This window comes from Geotrypetes seraphini, chromosome 14, assembly GCF_902459505.1.
Source record: "Geotrypetes seraphini chromosome 14, aGeoSer1.1, whole genome shotgun sequence".
NCBI classification, from domain to species: Eukaryota; Metazoa; Chordata; class Amphibia; order Gymnophiona; family Dermophiidae; genus Geotrypetes; species Geotrypetes seraphini.
The window spans coordinates 47906776-47921924 of NC_047097.1; the positions used below are offsets into that span (position 1 = coordinate 47906776).

At 43.9% G+C, this 15149-nt stretch overlaps 1 protein-coding gene across 3 annotated transcripts in view; it reads right to left on the reverse strand.

Annotated features, from left to right (window-relative positions):
• The window catches only part of CGNL1 (cingulin like 1), a 289781-nt gene extending 284344 nt beyond the window's left edge, over window positions 1-5437 (reverse strand). Inside the window, exons 1-2 of one of the 3 annotated variants that reach the window (XM_033919891.1) lie at window positions 5305-5362; window positions 5026-5145 (exon numbers count right to left, since the gene is read on the reverse strand). The gene's annotated coding sequence lies outside the window, so the exon portion shown is untranslated. Of the gene's footprint in view, window positions 1-4066; window positions 4201-5025; window positions 5146-5304 lie in introns of those variants that run through there. The other 2 variants (XM_033919889.1, XM_033919892.1) reach the window with 2 other exon arrangements.
• Between the last annotated feature and the right edge of the window lie 9712 nt (window positions 5438-15149).

Below are 15149 nucleotides of genomic sequence, written 5' to 3' on the forward strand. Positions count from 1 at the left end.
CCAGGTGCCACAGCTAATCAGGAAAAGCCCATAAGCTGCATTTTGGCATTCGTTTAAGCCTTCCAGGTCCAAACATGAAAATCCTCATAGATTCTCAAAGATTTTACTCTGCAGTAACACAATGAAATTTACATCCTGAAACCCTCTTTCGGAATCAACAACTCATTAATAAAGGACAGAGCACAAGGACCCACAATCCTGACTGTTCCGACTGCAAATGTGATTGCTCCAGGAGAGACTGACAGCACAAATACGGAGCATGTGACTGCAGTTCTTGCAGACTTCAGATGCCACCCACAATCACCTATATGGCATAAATGTCAGTTTTTATTCTCCAGAAGATATAAAGAAAAATGTAACTTTTTGCCTACAATTACTACTCTGCCTACTCAACCATTGCTTTCTGCTAGTCTCCAATTCCACTGGGTCATGTCAAAACAAAGAATTCTGAGAGAAAAGAATCAGGGACTGGAAGGGAGGGGGAGCAGAAAAGATACTAAATGTTCAAAGGACAATCTACAGTTAATAGATTTAAAAAATTACTAGGACCATTGAAGTTGATAATAGCCAGCATCTATAGATATTTACGGCTATGTTTTATATAACAAAATGCCTATGTGGAATGTTGATAAAGAACAATTTCCAGTAGCACACAAATACCATCTTGCAAATTTGCACGTCTTGAAAGAGTTAATGTGATACCGGAGGACTGGAGAAGGGCGGATGTGGTCCCTCTCCACACACGTGGAAGTAAGGAAGAAGTAGGGGATTACAGGTCGGTAAGTCTGACTTCTGTGGTAAGCAAATTAATGGAAACACTTTTAAAGCAGAGAATGTTGAAGTTTCTGGAATCCAGCGAATTACAGGACCGAGCACTAGGGGTCACTCGGAGAAGTTGAAAGGGGACAGGTTTAGAACAAATGCTAGAAAATTCTTTTTTACGCAGAGGGTGGTAGACACATGGAACGTGCTTCCGGAGGAAGTGATGGGCCAGAACTCTGTTCAGGGATTCAAGAAGAGTTTGGATAGGTTCCTGGAGGATAAAGGGATAGAGGGGTACAGATAGAACTTGAGGTAGGTTATAGAAGTGGTCAGAAACCACTTCACAGGTCGCAGACCCTGATGGGCCGCCGCGGGAGCGGACCGCTGGGCGAGATGGACCTCGGTCTGACCCAGTAGAGGCAACTTCTTATGTTCTTATGAAGGCAACATGGATTCACTAGAGGTAGGTCTTACCAGACAAATCTGATCAATTTCTTTGACTGGGTGAGCAGAAAATTGGATAGAGGGAGTGCGCTAGATGTGGTGTATTTTGATTTTAGAAAAGCCTGACGTGTTCCACACAGATGTCTAATAAATAAACTGAATGCTCTCGGAATGGGCCCCAAAGTGACGGGCTGGGTCAAAAACTGGTTGAGTGGAAGACAACAAAGGGTAGTGGTCAATGGAGATCACTCTGAGGAAAGGATGTTTCCAGTGGTGTGCCTCAAGTTTCTGTTCTTGGGACTGTTCTTTTTAACATTTTTATAAATGATATTGCTGCAGGGTTGTCAGGTAAGGTCTGCCTCTTTGCAGATGATACCAAAATCTACAATAGAAGAGACACCCTGGATGGAGTGAATAACATGAAGAAAGACCTAGTGAAGCTTGAAGAATGGTCTGAAATTTGGCAGCTAAAATTTAATGCTAAGAAATGCAAGGTCATGCATTTGGGCTGCAAAAAACCCAAAGGAACGGTACAGTTTAGGGGGTGAAGAACTTATGTGCACGACAGAAGAGCGAGACTTGGGTGTGACTGTATGTGATGATCTTAAGGTGGCTAAACAGATTGAAAAGGTGACTGCAAAAGCTAGAAGGATGCTAGCATGCATAGGAAGAGGCCAGTAGGAAAAAAGAGGTATTGATGCCACTGTATAAGACTTTGGTGAGACCTCATTTAGAATATTGTGTGCACATCTGGAGGCCACACCTTCAAAAAGATATAAAGGGATGGAGTCGGTCCAGAGGAAGGCTACTAAAATGGTACTTGATCTTCATCAAAAGGAGTATGGGGAAAGACTTAAAGATCTCAATCTGTATACTTTGGAGGAAAGGCAGGAAAGAGATACGATAGAGACATTTAAATACCTATGTAGTGTAAATGCGCATGAGTTGAGTCTCTTTCATTTGAAAGGAAGCTCTGGAATGAGAGGGTATAGGATGAAGTTGAGAGGTGAAAGGCTCAAGAGTAATCTAAGGAAATACTTTTTTACAGAAAGGGTGGTAGATGCATGGAACAATCTCCTGGAAAAAGTGGTGGAGACAGAGACTGTCTGATTTCAAGAAAGCCTGGGCTAGTCACATGGGATCTCTTAGAGGAAGAGATGGTTACTGCAGATGGGCAGACTGGATGGGCCATTTGGCCTTTATCTGCTATCATGTTTCTATCACAATTCCACCCTGGTCTGAGCAACCTATGCCCAACTTCATAACACCAATGCACATGCCACGTAAAAGTAGGTGCCCATGCACAATTTTTTAAGCCTTTTCTCTGTGTAAAATATGTTTTAAAATACAGAAAATTTCTTAAAAATGATACCCCCCTCCAAATAGTAGTCCATGTAGCCCCAATACCTGCTTATGTGACATGAATGAATCAGCATTCACTGGGCCAGATGTATATTACCAGGACCAGAAGTATATTACCAGGGCCAGAAGTATATTACCTATAGACCAGTTGACCCCCCTTGCAGAAAAAAATGACACACATGGATTAAAAGGCATGCTGGGATTGAACACCCAATCCCAGTGTGCCTTGTAGAAAGGTGCAGGCCACTGAAGCTTTTAAAACTACTTCAGCGTCTATTGCGTGTTTTTTTTTTTTGGGGGGGGGGCACTACCCTAACTCTCTGCCACATGCTGGCGATTTCCTGCCTCCTGCTTGCTTCTAATCCCTGGAGTGGACCTGAGGAAAAACAACTACCTGTTGCCTGCCACATGTTTCTGTGCTGCCCTGCTGCCTGGACCTAAGGAACAACAGCAGGGTTTAAGCCAGGTAAAGGTCTGAGTCTGGGAGGGGGGAGGGAACGGGATGGGACAAAAGGCAGAGAGGGAGAAGGAGTAAGGAGGGAGGATGGAATAATGGAAATTGCTGATAGAGGGTGGAGGTGAGGGAGGAACCTGGAAGCTTGCTGATTGCTGGATGGAGGGTGGAATCATGAAACTTACTATGGGGGAGGGGTAAAGGAGAAATTAGGAATTTTGCTGATTGCTGGGGTGGGGTCAGCAGGAGAAAAGCTGGGAAAGATTAAGGAGAAAAATTGGAGGTGGAGCCTTTAAAACTAAGAAAAGATGATTAAATATTCCAAGAGACAAAGCTAGGGAGAAAAACTATCCAGGGGGCAAGGACAGGAGGGATGTGGCAAAACCCGGTAAGAGGAGAAATTATTTGGGAGCCGAGGGGAACAAAAACTGAAGAGGAGAAAATGTTCTGGGGGAGGGGAGGGGAGGGGAGGGGAAGGAAAGTCAGAGAAGGGGCAGGACAGGTAGGAGGTGGGGGATACAAAACCAAAAGTTAGGCTGGGCTGCCACAATCTCTTGAGCCAGCTCTATGTGTTCTACATTCCTGTATATCCGGTGAGGTACTTTTTCACTCATGTAGTTACAAAATTGTTTCATTGTACATTTTCTAATTAGGGGTTTACCACAAAAGATAATTCTTGTTTTTGTAAAGTTCCTTTCATTCAAGTCTTGCCTGTGTTTCTACTGTATTCCTATATATAGCAGTGCTAGGGTGTCACCTGTCCAGTAAATTACTACCTGGGGTGCCACCTGCACAGTGATTTACTCAGGATAAGTGCAGCAATAATCCAACCAGAATGACAGGGAACAAATATAGCAGTTTCAATATTACCTCGCCTAAAGCATTGTCTGAAAGTCAGAAAGGCGAACAGCAATGGTTAATCTTCTTCTGCTATTAATATATGGCTTTTCTCATAGTGTAGCTGCCCAATTCTAGGAGCTAAATCAGTACTATAGAATACTGGATTCTTTCCAAACTGTGACACTGTTTATTGAATACAATTACCAGTTAGTGTTAATCAGCTCTTCAGAACTTCACATGTATTGACGGAATCCACTGGATTCAGAGCTCTTCCCTTTTCCAGACCGTTAGCTCTCTCCTGCTCCTTTTGGGCTCCCAGATAAGTGGGATTCGGGTCTCTACGGAGCAATGGTACCATGAGCCTTCATTCATAACTTTGCTAGAGTTTCCTGTTATTTGGAAGTCTTTCTCCCCCACTCCCCTCCACTTTATCTGAACCCCCGAAGAGTCGAATAATACAGCTCCCCTAAAATCCATTACATATGCACCCTGTAACTGATTACTAGACGCAGCTACAGTATTTATACATTGATCTTCCCCGCTTCAGGGCCTCTGCAGCTTTCCCAGCCAGCCCAAGAAACAGGACTCAAAACCTAGATCTCCCGCATGGCAGAACACAGCATGCCACTGGTCACTGGCTTGGCCCCATTCTTGCATAATTCTTAAGTTGGCATACTACACAGTACAATATCCATGGAGAAAAAAAACAATTTCTGGTGGGCTGTGCCCATTCTCTGCTGATACCAGTGAACAAACACATGGAGTGATTAAAAGTTAACTCCCTGCTTCCTCCCAGGGGTAGCCCAATTCATAAAACGACGAGTTTAGAGGTGCAAAAAAGTTCAGGAATGCAAAGAATGCATAAAGAATGTGTTGGAAAAGGCGGCATGGTCCCCACCCCTGGGAAAGAAAAGGAATTGTCCCGGGACGCCTGACCACTCATAGCAGATGCCGGCTCCCCTCACCGAAAACCTCTGCAAACATGCCAGGAAACGTGTTCCCCTGCAGCAGGGTAATTGACCTGCACCAAAACGTGAAGCCAAGATCCGCAAACAAAATCACCCACTCTAAGCTCACAAGAACAGAGGGCATGAACCTGTGTGCGTCAGGCTGGATCCGGAGAATCAACTTTCCCAAAGAGGTGAAAAGATTCGGATCGGTACCTTGCGATAAAGATGGATCTGAGGAGCGCCCTCAATGAAATCATTCCATCAGACTGAGAAGAGCCCCCAGCACCGGCAGCAGCAAAGCGGGAAACGCCAATTCTCACCTGGATCTATAACCTGGGGGGATGCAGAGGCAAGGTCAGGAATGGGGAGGGGAAAGCAATCTGGGGACTGGCCCAGGGTCTCTCCCCCGGACTGACTTCGGTACGCAACACGTACAGCCCCCCCCCCCAAGGAAGGCAATCATTCACCACAAAACCGTCTCGGAAGACTCACCTGCGAGAGCCTCGACCACTCGAGGAGCAGCAGCAAAAGCGACCCGTACTCTCCCCGCTCACAGCCAGGCCATGCTACCACCACCTCCCTCCGACCGCCCAGCCGCGGTAAGCCCCTCCTCCCCGGAATCCGCCTCCCGCCCACCATCGCCTAAGTCCCTCCCCTGGAGCTCCATCGTGCCCGCCCCTCGCCGGTACTCGGTCCCCTCCTCCGCCCATGCCCAGCCCCGATTGGTCTTGCCGTGCCTGCTGATTGGTTGCGAAGGAAACTGTTCTCATTGGTCCCTGCAGTTTCTCTCCACAAGTGTTTGTTTTCTTCTTTCTTCCTCCGTCTGATGTAATTTCAGAGTTGTCAGTGTTAAGAAACTCTCACTTCCTGTTTTGTAATGCTTGTCCTTCTGGTATTTGTGGTCCCTTCCTCGAGCTTTGAACTACGTGCAGTAGCATAGTTTGTCAACTTACTAAGAGGAGGCAAAGGCTGAGGCACAATCCAAAACCAAGGGTCCTTTCACATCATCAATGTAAAAATTTTAATTTTTAATATGAAAGTAGGAAAAGATCTCAGTTATAGCCCTTGAGAAAAATTTCTCAAGACTGTAAAAACATCATAGGTATAAAACTTTTTGGGGTTTTTTTTTTAAACTATAAAATGTTGACAAATCTTTTATTTCCAAGAAGCTTTATAAATTTTTGTTGATATTAAAGCTGTGGCAATAAAACCACTGTTTCATCTCTATGGCTTCTTCTTGGACCGGAGGGCCGCCGCGTGAGCGGACTGCTGGGCATAATGGACCACTGGTCTGACCCAGCAGCAACTCTTATGTTCTTATTTCACTTTGACCACATTGAATTTTCATTGCACCGCACAGAGCTTTTTATTTTCCCAGGGAGGATTTTTTTTTTTTTTTATGCCTATGAGGTTTTTTGCTGGAACACCTTAAGTCACTTTTGTAGTGGTGGGAGGGTTTTCTTCTGAGGCTTTTTCCTCCTGTTTGGGTTTATTTCTGGCTTGTGCTGTAGCTTTGTTTTTCTATATTGCATTGTCTATGTGAAAGTGTTATTTAATTTGATATTTGATTTTCATTTAAGGAATGGAAAAGGTCAAGAACGGACAAAAACTGGAATAAGCACAAACAACATTAACGCAGGTGCCATAAGGCGGTAAAAGGGGCCAAAAGAGACTATGAGGAAAAAATAACCAAAGAGGCAAAAAACTTCAAGCTGTTCTTTCGATATATTAAGGGGAAACGACCCACGAAGGAAGCGGTGGGACCGTTGGATGACCATGGAATAAAGGGAGTGCTAAAGGAGGACAAAGCAATCGCTGACAAACTGAACACATTTTTTGCGCCTGTATTTACCAAAGAGGATATACACAGCATACCGGAACCCATCAGGCTATATGCTGGAAACAAAGACAGGAAACTGACAGGGTTGACGGTCAGTCTAGTAGAGGTATGCAGGCAGATCGATAGGCTTAAGAGCGATAAATCCCCGGAACCGGATGGCATCCATCCAGAGGCCATCAAGGAACTGAAAGGGACTGTAGCTGAACTGCTTCAACTAACAACCAATCTGTCGATCAAATTGGGAAAGATTCTGGAAGACTGGAAGATGGCGAATATTACACCGATCTTCAAAAAAGGTTCGAGGGGAGATCCGTGAAACTACAGACCAGTGAGTCTGACCTCGATACTGAGAAAGATGGTAGAGGCGCTGATAAAGGACCACATCATTAATCACCTTGACGGACATGGTCTGATGAGGACCAGCCAGCATGGTTTCAGCAAAGGCAGATCTTGTTTGACGAACTTGCTTCTTCAAGAGAGTAAACAAGCAGATAGACAAGGGTGACCCAGTCAACATTGTATATCTGGATTTTCAGAAGGCGTTCGACAAGGTTCTACATGAATGACTACTTCGGAAAATTGCGAGCCATGGAATTGAGGGTGAAATACTCACGTGGATTAAGAACTGGCTGGAGCATAGGAAACAGAGAGTGGGGGTAAATGGACAATATTCGGACTGGAAGAGCGTCACCAGTAGGGTGCTGCAGGGCTTGGTGCTTGGACCCATGCTCTTCAACATCTTTATAAACAATCTGGACATTGGCGCGACAAGTGAGGTGATTAAATTTGCGGACGATACGAAGTTATTCAGAGTAGTGAAGACACAGGGGGATTACGAAGATCTGCAACGTGACCTAATCAAGCTCGAGAAATGGGCATCGACATGGCAAATGAGGTTCAATGTAGATAAGTGTAAAGTGTTGCATGTCGGTAACAAAAATCTCATGCACAAATACAGGATGTCCAGGGTGGTACTTGGAGAGACCCCCCCAGGACTTGGGAGTACTGATCGACAAGTCGATGAAGTCGTCCACGCAATGCGCGGTGGCGGTGAAAAGGGCAAACAGAATGCTAGGAATGATTAAGAAGGGGATCACAAACAGATAGGAGAAGGTTATCATGCCGCTGTACCTGGCCATGGTGCGTCCTCACCTGGAGTACTGCGTCCAGCACTAGTCACCATACATGAAGAAAGACTCGAAAGAGTCCAGAGAAGAGCGACTAAATTGGTTAAGGGGCTGGAGGAGTTGCCGTACAGTGAGAGATTGGAGAAACTGGGCCTCTTCTCCCTTGAAAAGAGGACACTGAGAGGGGACATGATCAAAACATTCAAAATACTGAAGGGAATAGACTTAGCAGATAAAGACAGATTGTTCACCCTCTCCAAGGCAGAGAGAATGAGGGGATAGATTCCATACAAACGTAAGGAAGTTCTTCTTCACCCAGAGAGTGGTAGAAAACTGGAACGCTCTTCCGGAGTCTGTTATAGGGGAAAACACCCTCTAAGGATTCAAGACAAAGTTGGACAAGTTCTTGCTAAACTGGAATATACGCAGGTGAGGCTGGACTCATTTAGAGCACTGGTCTTTGACCTGGGGGCCACCCCGTGAGCGTTCTGCTGGGCACAATGGACTACTGATCTGACCCAGCAGTGGCAATTCTTATGTTCTGTGTAATTTATATTCTTCAGAGCAGTATACCAGTGCACTGCTGCTTCTTTGCTTCATGTGTTGCTCTCCCCCACTCTATCTGTCCACCATAAAGTAGTTCTATGATTGACAGAAATTCACCTTCAGAGCCTACATCTGCCACCTCCCCACATATGGAGGAGACTTGAACCCAAAATGGTGGAGGCAGACCCCCAAGACCCCCTTCCCTGACTTTGCCACTGCTTCCTATTCTTTTCCCATTATTGAATATTTCTCTATGACTATATTTCCATGTGACAAAATTGAATCTTTTCCTGTAAAGCTTATGTCTTAGTAAGTTTGTTATGACTCTCTGGACAAATATGTGAAGTGATTGAACAAAATGACATATTGTGGTATTAAACTTTTACATGAAGCCTGCTTTATAAAAATCTTTATGTTAACTCTGCATTAATGAGTTGCTGCAGTGCAGAATCAAGAACTATAGTTCAAGCACTGCCATAGAAAAAAAAAAGCTCTTACATATGGTGGCAGTAGGAGAAAAGGCAAAATAATTCAAGCCAGCATAGGACAAGCCAGATGATCAGTGGTCAAAAGCAGAGAATGACACAGGGACAAATTTTCTCCATCCCTATGGGATCTCTTTATCCCCCTTCCCATTCCCATGAGTATATATCATAGGGGCCCTTTTTAGTAAGCTGCAGTTCCATGGTCGTGCCACCCTTGACCTTTACAAAGCTATCTGTAACTCACAAAACTATGTTTTACTGGTTTGCTGGTTTGCAGGGTCTGGTTTGCTGGAATGCTCTTCTGTTGGAGCTAAGGCAGGCCCCTACTTTGATCCAGTTTAGGAAAGGTTTGAGAACAGCCTTATTTGCACATCAATTTATGAGGTAATAAATTTGTCCGAGATGGGTCTTATCGAATACCTTTCTTTGAAAGCTGTAGGACCTGTTTTTCTTGTTATGTAGTTTTTATGATGTTATAATTTTATGTGTTACTGTGTGTGGTTTGTTTGGGTTTTTTTTGTTGGTTGTTGTTTTTGGTTTGGTTGGTTTTTTTTTTTTTGGGGGGGGGGTCTTCTCTTTTTCTGGCTTTTACCAGAAAGATTCTGTTTGGTGATGGTTTGTTAATTTATTTAGTAGATTATGTATGTTACTTTGGAACCCGCTTAGCATTGTTGGATTTGCGGGGTATAAATATTTTAAATAAATAAAAATTTACCACAGCTTAAAATGGATTACCGTGAATTGCATTCAGGTGTCCTTTTGTAAGTTAAAATTTGGCATATGCTAAAAAAATATTTTAAAATTTTGTTGGAGGGGGTGGGATTCAATATACTGTCTTTCTGTGGTTACAATCAAAGCAGTTTATGTATTATTTACAGGTACTCACTTTGTACCTGTGGTAATGGAGAGGTTAAGAGACTTGCCCAGAGTCACAAGAAGCTCCAGTGAGAATCAAACCTATTCCTTCAGGTTCTCAGCTCACTGCTCTGACCATTGGGCTACTCATTCACTAGAGAATGACATGGTGACAGAATTAATCATCGTTCCTGTCCCCGCGGATAATCGCGAGAAGCCTCTCACAGCTGCTGGCGGTATTTCCTGTAGTACTGCAAGCTGCCATAGGAAGCACTTTAGAATGTAGCAACGAGGAGGCAGGAGTGAGAGGGCCGTGCTCCTGCTGGAGTACCAGGTACCTTGATAGGCTTGGGGGGTTGGGAAGGCGATTAAAAAGTCGGGGCCTGGAGAGGGGAGAGAACCTTGGCTGTGGGTTGGGGGGAGCAGCAGAGGAGGGAGGGGTGAGAGGTGCAGAGACCTGCGAGAGGTTGGAGGGGAGAGAAGCTACATCTTGTGGCTCTTTTTAAATCTTGGGTCAAACATTATGGATAAATTGGCTCTTTGCTATAAAAAGGTTGCCAACCCCTGGTCTAGTAGCTGATTACTGTCACTATGTACAGAATTACTAGCAGTCAGATTATTATGGAGGAAATTCTATATATGGTGCCAAACGTCAGGTGCTGCTTTTGCGCTGAATTTTCAGTACAAAAAAATGCATTCTAACATCCGCAAGGCACCAAAACAGGGCAGAAACAGCAGACCCACATGAAACCACATGTACAAGCTCGTTTGTAGAATAGAGCCTAAGGGCTCCTTTCACAAAGGTGCGTTAGGGCCTTAACACGCAGAATAGCACGTACTAAAATGCCTCGCCTTAGCCGCTACCGCCTCCTTTTAAGCGGGCGGTAATTTTTCGGGTAACGCACGCTAATCTTGTGTTTGCGCTAAAAACGCTAGCGCACCTTAGTAAAAGGAGCTCTAAGTGTTTCCACATTAATCTGCAAGGAAATATGGGCAGAATCTGGAGGATCCGTGCCCAATTTTGTGCACCAGCATTTTTTCCTGGTTTCAGTCGGTGTAACTCCCAACACTAGCGGCTGATTGCAAATCCAAGGACTTTGCGCTATTCTCTAAAGGGCACTGATCCTAGAATGCTCATTAATGGATACCGCTCAGCATAAGAACATAAGAATTGCCGCTGCTGGTCCATCGTGGTGGCCCTCTGGTCAAAGACCAGCGCCCTAACTGAGATTAGCCCTACCTGCGTACGTTCCAATTCAGCAGGAACTCATCTAACTTTGTCTTGAATCATTTATTAAGTTTTCCTCTATATAGAAACATGACGGTAGATAAAGGCCAAATAGCCCATCTATTCTGCCCATCCACAATAACCATTATCTCTTTCTCTCTCTGAGAGATCCCACTTGCCTATCCCAGGCCCTCTTGAATTGGCTCATTTTCAAAGCACATAGCCAAAGTATCACAGATTTCTATGGTATTTTGTGTAAGTGCTTTGAAAATGAGCCCCTTGCCTAACCTGTAGACACTGTTGAGCATGATTGTCAACCATGCACGAGGCACAGTTTATAGAATCATGCCTAGCGGCACCTAAGCAGTCTTAAGTGTCAGTAGGCGTTGAAACCTTAAGCACATTCCCATTTATAGCAGGGTTTAATTGGCTTAAATTAGGGTTATCAGACATCCGAGAAAACCCAGACATGTCCTCTTTTTAGAGGACTGTCTGGGTTTCCCGCCAAACTTTCCAAAACCCGGCAGTTTATCCAGAGCTCGTTGGAAAAGAAGATGAGACTTTGAGGGGGCAAGGCTGAGGGCAGAATGGGTCGGGACTTGAGATGGAACATGGTGGGGATGGAGGCTGGATGTGGCGGGGCCATGCGTCCGGGTTTGTGTGTAAATGAATGTACCTAAGTTAGTCACCTACTGGAGCCTAGGTGAAACCATGCCCAAAATCCACCCAGAATCCGCCCCAACCATGCCTACTTTCTGGTAGGAGCTTCAGGGTAGACACCTACTTTGAAGTGATAAGTGCCTACCAACTAATTCTTTTTTAATTGTTTTTTTTAATGGCACTTTTCAACTATCAGTATCGATTAAACCTAATTGAATAATTAAGTTAGGACCTAGATAGGCTAGGCATGCCAATCCAGGCACCCAACTTTAGGCATCTTTTCTAGAGCTCTGTGTCAATATACTAAAATCATATGTAGGTCAAGATTCAGGCCAGGAAATCATTTCAAAAATATGTATATTCAGCACTGCTGCACATATGGTCAGTGGCACTTAGGCTCTGATTCTATAAAACAATGGTTCCCAACCCTGTCCTGGAGGACCACCAGGCCAGTCGGGTTTTTGGGATACCTCTAATGCAGTGGTTCCCAACCCTGTCCTGGAGGACCTCCAGGCCAGTTGGGTTTTCAGGATAGCCCTAATGAATATGCATGAGAGAGATCTACATATAATGGAGGTGCTAAGGCATGCAAATCTGCTCCATGCATATTCATTAGAACAGTGTTTTTCAACCGCTGTTCCGCGGCACACTAGTGTGCCGCGAGATGCTGCCTGGTGTGCCGCAGGGCCGCCGGGCCCGGAGCTGACAGGGGGCCCGAGGCAGGGGCGCCAGTAGCTCGCCAAGGCAAAGTGAGTCTATCACCCAGGACTCACTTTGTCTTGGCGATCTAATCTATCGAGCAGATAAGTCTAATTCTCCCCGACGTCAATTCTTTAGTCGGAGAGGAAGTTCGGGCCAACCAATCGCTGCCTGGCTGGGCGGAACTTCCTCTCCGATTGCAGAATTGACGTCAGGGAGAGCATGCGTCGGCGTCGGCTTTGGGGCCTGTTATCCATTGGTGGGTCCTGTTCCCCGATGGCAGCGGCAGTGGCAGTGGCTTGGGGAACAGCAGGGAGAAAGAAAGAAAGGGGGCAGGCAGGGAAACAGAAGGAAAGAAGAGAAACAGAAAAAAAGAAAGAAAGGTCAGGGAGAGAGGAAGAAAAAGTTGGGGGAAGGAATGAGGTGTGGAGGAGAGAAAGCATACAGGCTGATAGAAGGGAAGAAAGATTGGATGCACAGTCAGAAGAAGAAAGTGCAACCAGAAATCACCAGACAAGGTAGGAAAAATGATTTTATTTTAAATTTAGCGAAGTGGAGGCAGTATTACCACAGTTTTCAAAGGAATTTGCCCAAATAACTTAATAGTTAACTGGGTAAATTCCCAGAGATGAAAACTTCCCTTCACTTACTATGCACAGTTCTGAATTTATATCTGCTGTCTATATTTTACAATATGGTCACCTTTTACTAAACCGCAATAGTGGTTTTTAGCGCAGGGAGCCTATGAGCGTCAAGAGCAGCGCTGGACATTCAGCGCAGCTCCCTGCGCTAAAAACTGCTATTGTGGTTTAATAAAAAGGATGGAGGGTATATTTGTCTATTTTTGTATGCTATAAAAACCAAATACAGAGAGAGACTGAGAGCTGTTGACGAAGAGCTACGTGTGTGTCTTTCTTCGATTCCAGCCAGAATATCAGCTTTGTGTTCAGCCAAACAGGCCCAGGTTTCGCACTGAATAAAGTATTTTATAATTTTTATTTTGTAATAAAGTAATTATAAAATACTTTCTTTGTGTTTATTTGATTCCTATTCAAGAGAATTACTTTATATATAGTCAATATAGGCAGAGAGTTAAATTTTTTAACATTTTCTAATGGTGGTGTGCCTCGTGATTTTTTTCATGAAACAAGTGTGCCTTTGCCCAAAAAAGGTTGAAAAACACTGCTCTAGAGGATCCAATTCTAGGTTGTCTGATTAAATTATTGGATTGGATTTATTTTATTTGATATACCACTTGTATATGAGTATTAAGAGGTTTACAATCCTGTACATTAGAAATGAGAGCTATATTTTCAGTCATTAGAAAATTTTCCTTCTCTGTCCCAGTGGGCTCACAATCTAATTATAGTATCTATGTAATAATTATTTAAATATATGCTAGAGAAATATGAAGAGAAGAAAGAGGTGTACTGTGAATACTATAAAGGAACCATTCCTAAAAGTCAAAATGACTCTGTGGTTTTAATTTTATTGTTAATTATTAATTAAATGGTGACAAGCCTCAGATTATGGATTAATTTTCCCATTCTGGGATTTCTTCCAAGAGAAATAAATTCTTTTCTCTTATTCCTATTTATATCATTGGCGTGAACCCCTCCTCCCTACCATAACAAAAAAACATTTAATATTAATTACTTTATTGTTAATTCATAAAAAGTTTATATTATATCTCCTAACTAAATCTCCTTTTTCTAATCTTCTTTTAAATGTTCAATATTTATTCAATGTTCAATGTTCGTTTCACTTAATTCCTTCATATTTAAATTTTAGGAGGAGTGTCGAGGGCGGGAGTTGGGCGGGACATGGGCTGGCTTAGTCATACAGTATGTATAACCAAATGTTATACAGCCCAGGATCGACGGAACGTGGACGTTGTGACTTAGACCATGTAAAACATGGTCTAAGTCACAAAAACCCACCTAAAGTCACCAGATAAGCACTGCAAATACATAAAACAGACCCCCACACACTACCCCAGTGATCACCAACCCCCCCATAAAAATATTAATCACACCTTTAAAATTCAGCCTCCAGACCATCATCACCTGGCCGCCTGGCATAGAAAACCCTAGTCATCCAGCACAGAGGCGGCTTAAGCCGTCTTGGGGGTGGGTTAGGGACTCATGCAGAGGAGGACCCATGCCCATAAGCCCCTGCAATCACTGCATTGATATTTAAACGTGCACTCCCCTATACACTCCCAAAACCCTATTGTGGCTATTGGGTTATTGGGGTGGTAGATAAGTGGGTCTAGGAGATTCTGGAGGTGGTTTGGGAGGCTCACCATGACCTATAAGGGAGCTGTACTGAGAAGATCCGGCACCCTTATTGTGAAATTCACAGCAGTGCCCTTTAGGTGGCATGTCTGGATGTTCAGTCCATCACTTTGCAGACCTTTCCCATGTCCAACAGGGCTTGTTCTAGGTGTTTTTGATTTGAAAAGTTGGATGGAAATGTGGTGTAAAGATGGACGATTTAGCGGCTTGAATGATTAGATCGGCAGAACGTATAATTAGACAATTTTTGAAACAAAAAAATTGTGGACGTATTTTTCAAAAATGTGTCCTAGGCTGTTTTTTACTTTGGACAACTTGTGACTTAGACGCAAACGGACTTAGATGTCCCTTTCGATTATGCCCCTCCACATCTAGTATATTTTACTGTGAATACTATAGGCATACAAAAAGTCAACATAAGACTATGCAGACACATGCAGACTATGGCGAGTAATCGCATAGGGTTCCATAGTGTTGGTGGAACAGAGTTGATCTCAATTGTTTCCGGAAGGAAAGGTAGAGGATCTGTTCAATGAAGTTCCATAGATTAGGACAGTGGATGAAAAGGCTCTCTTTCTAATTGATTGCAGTTTTTATATC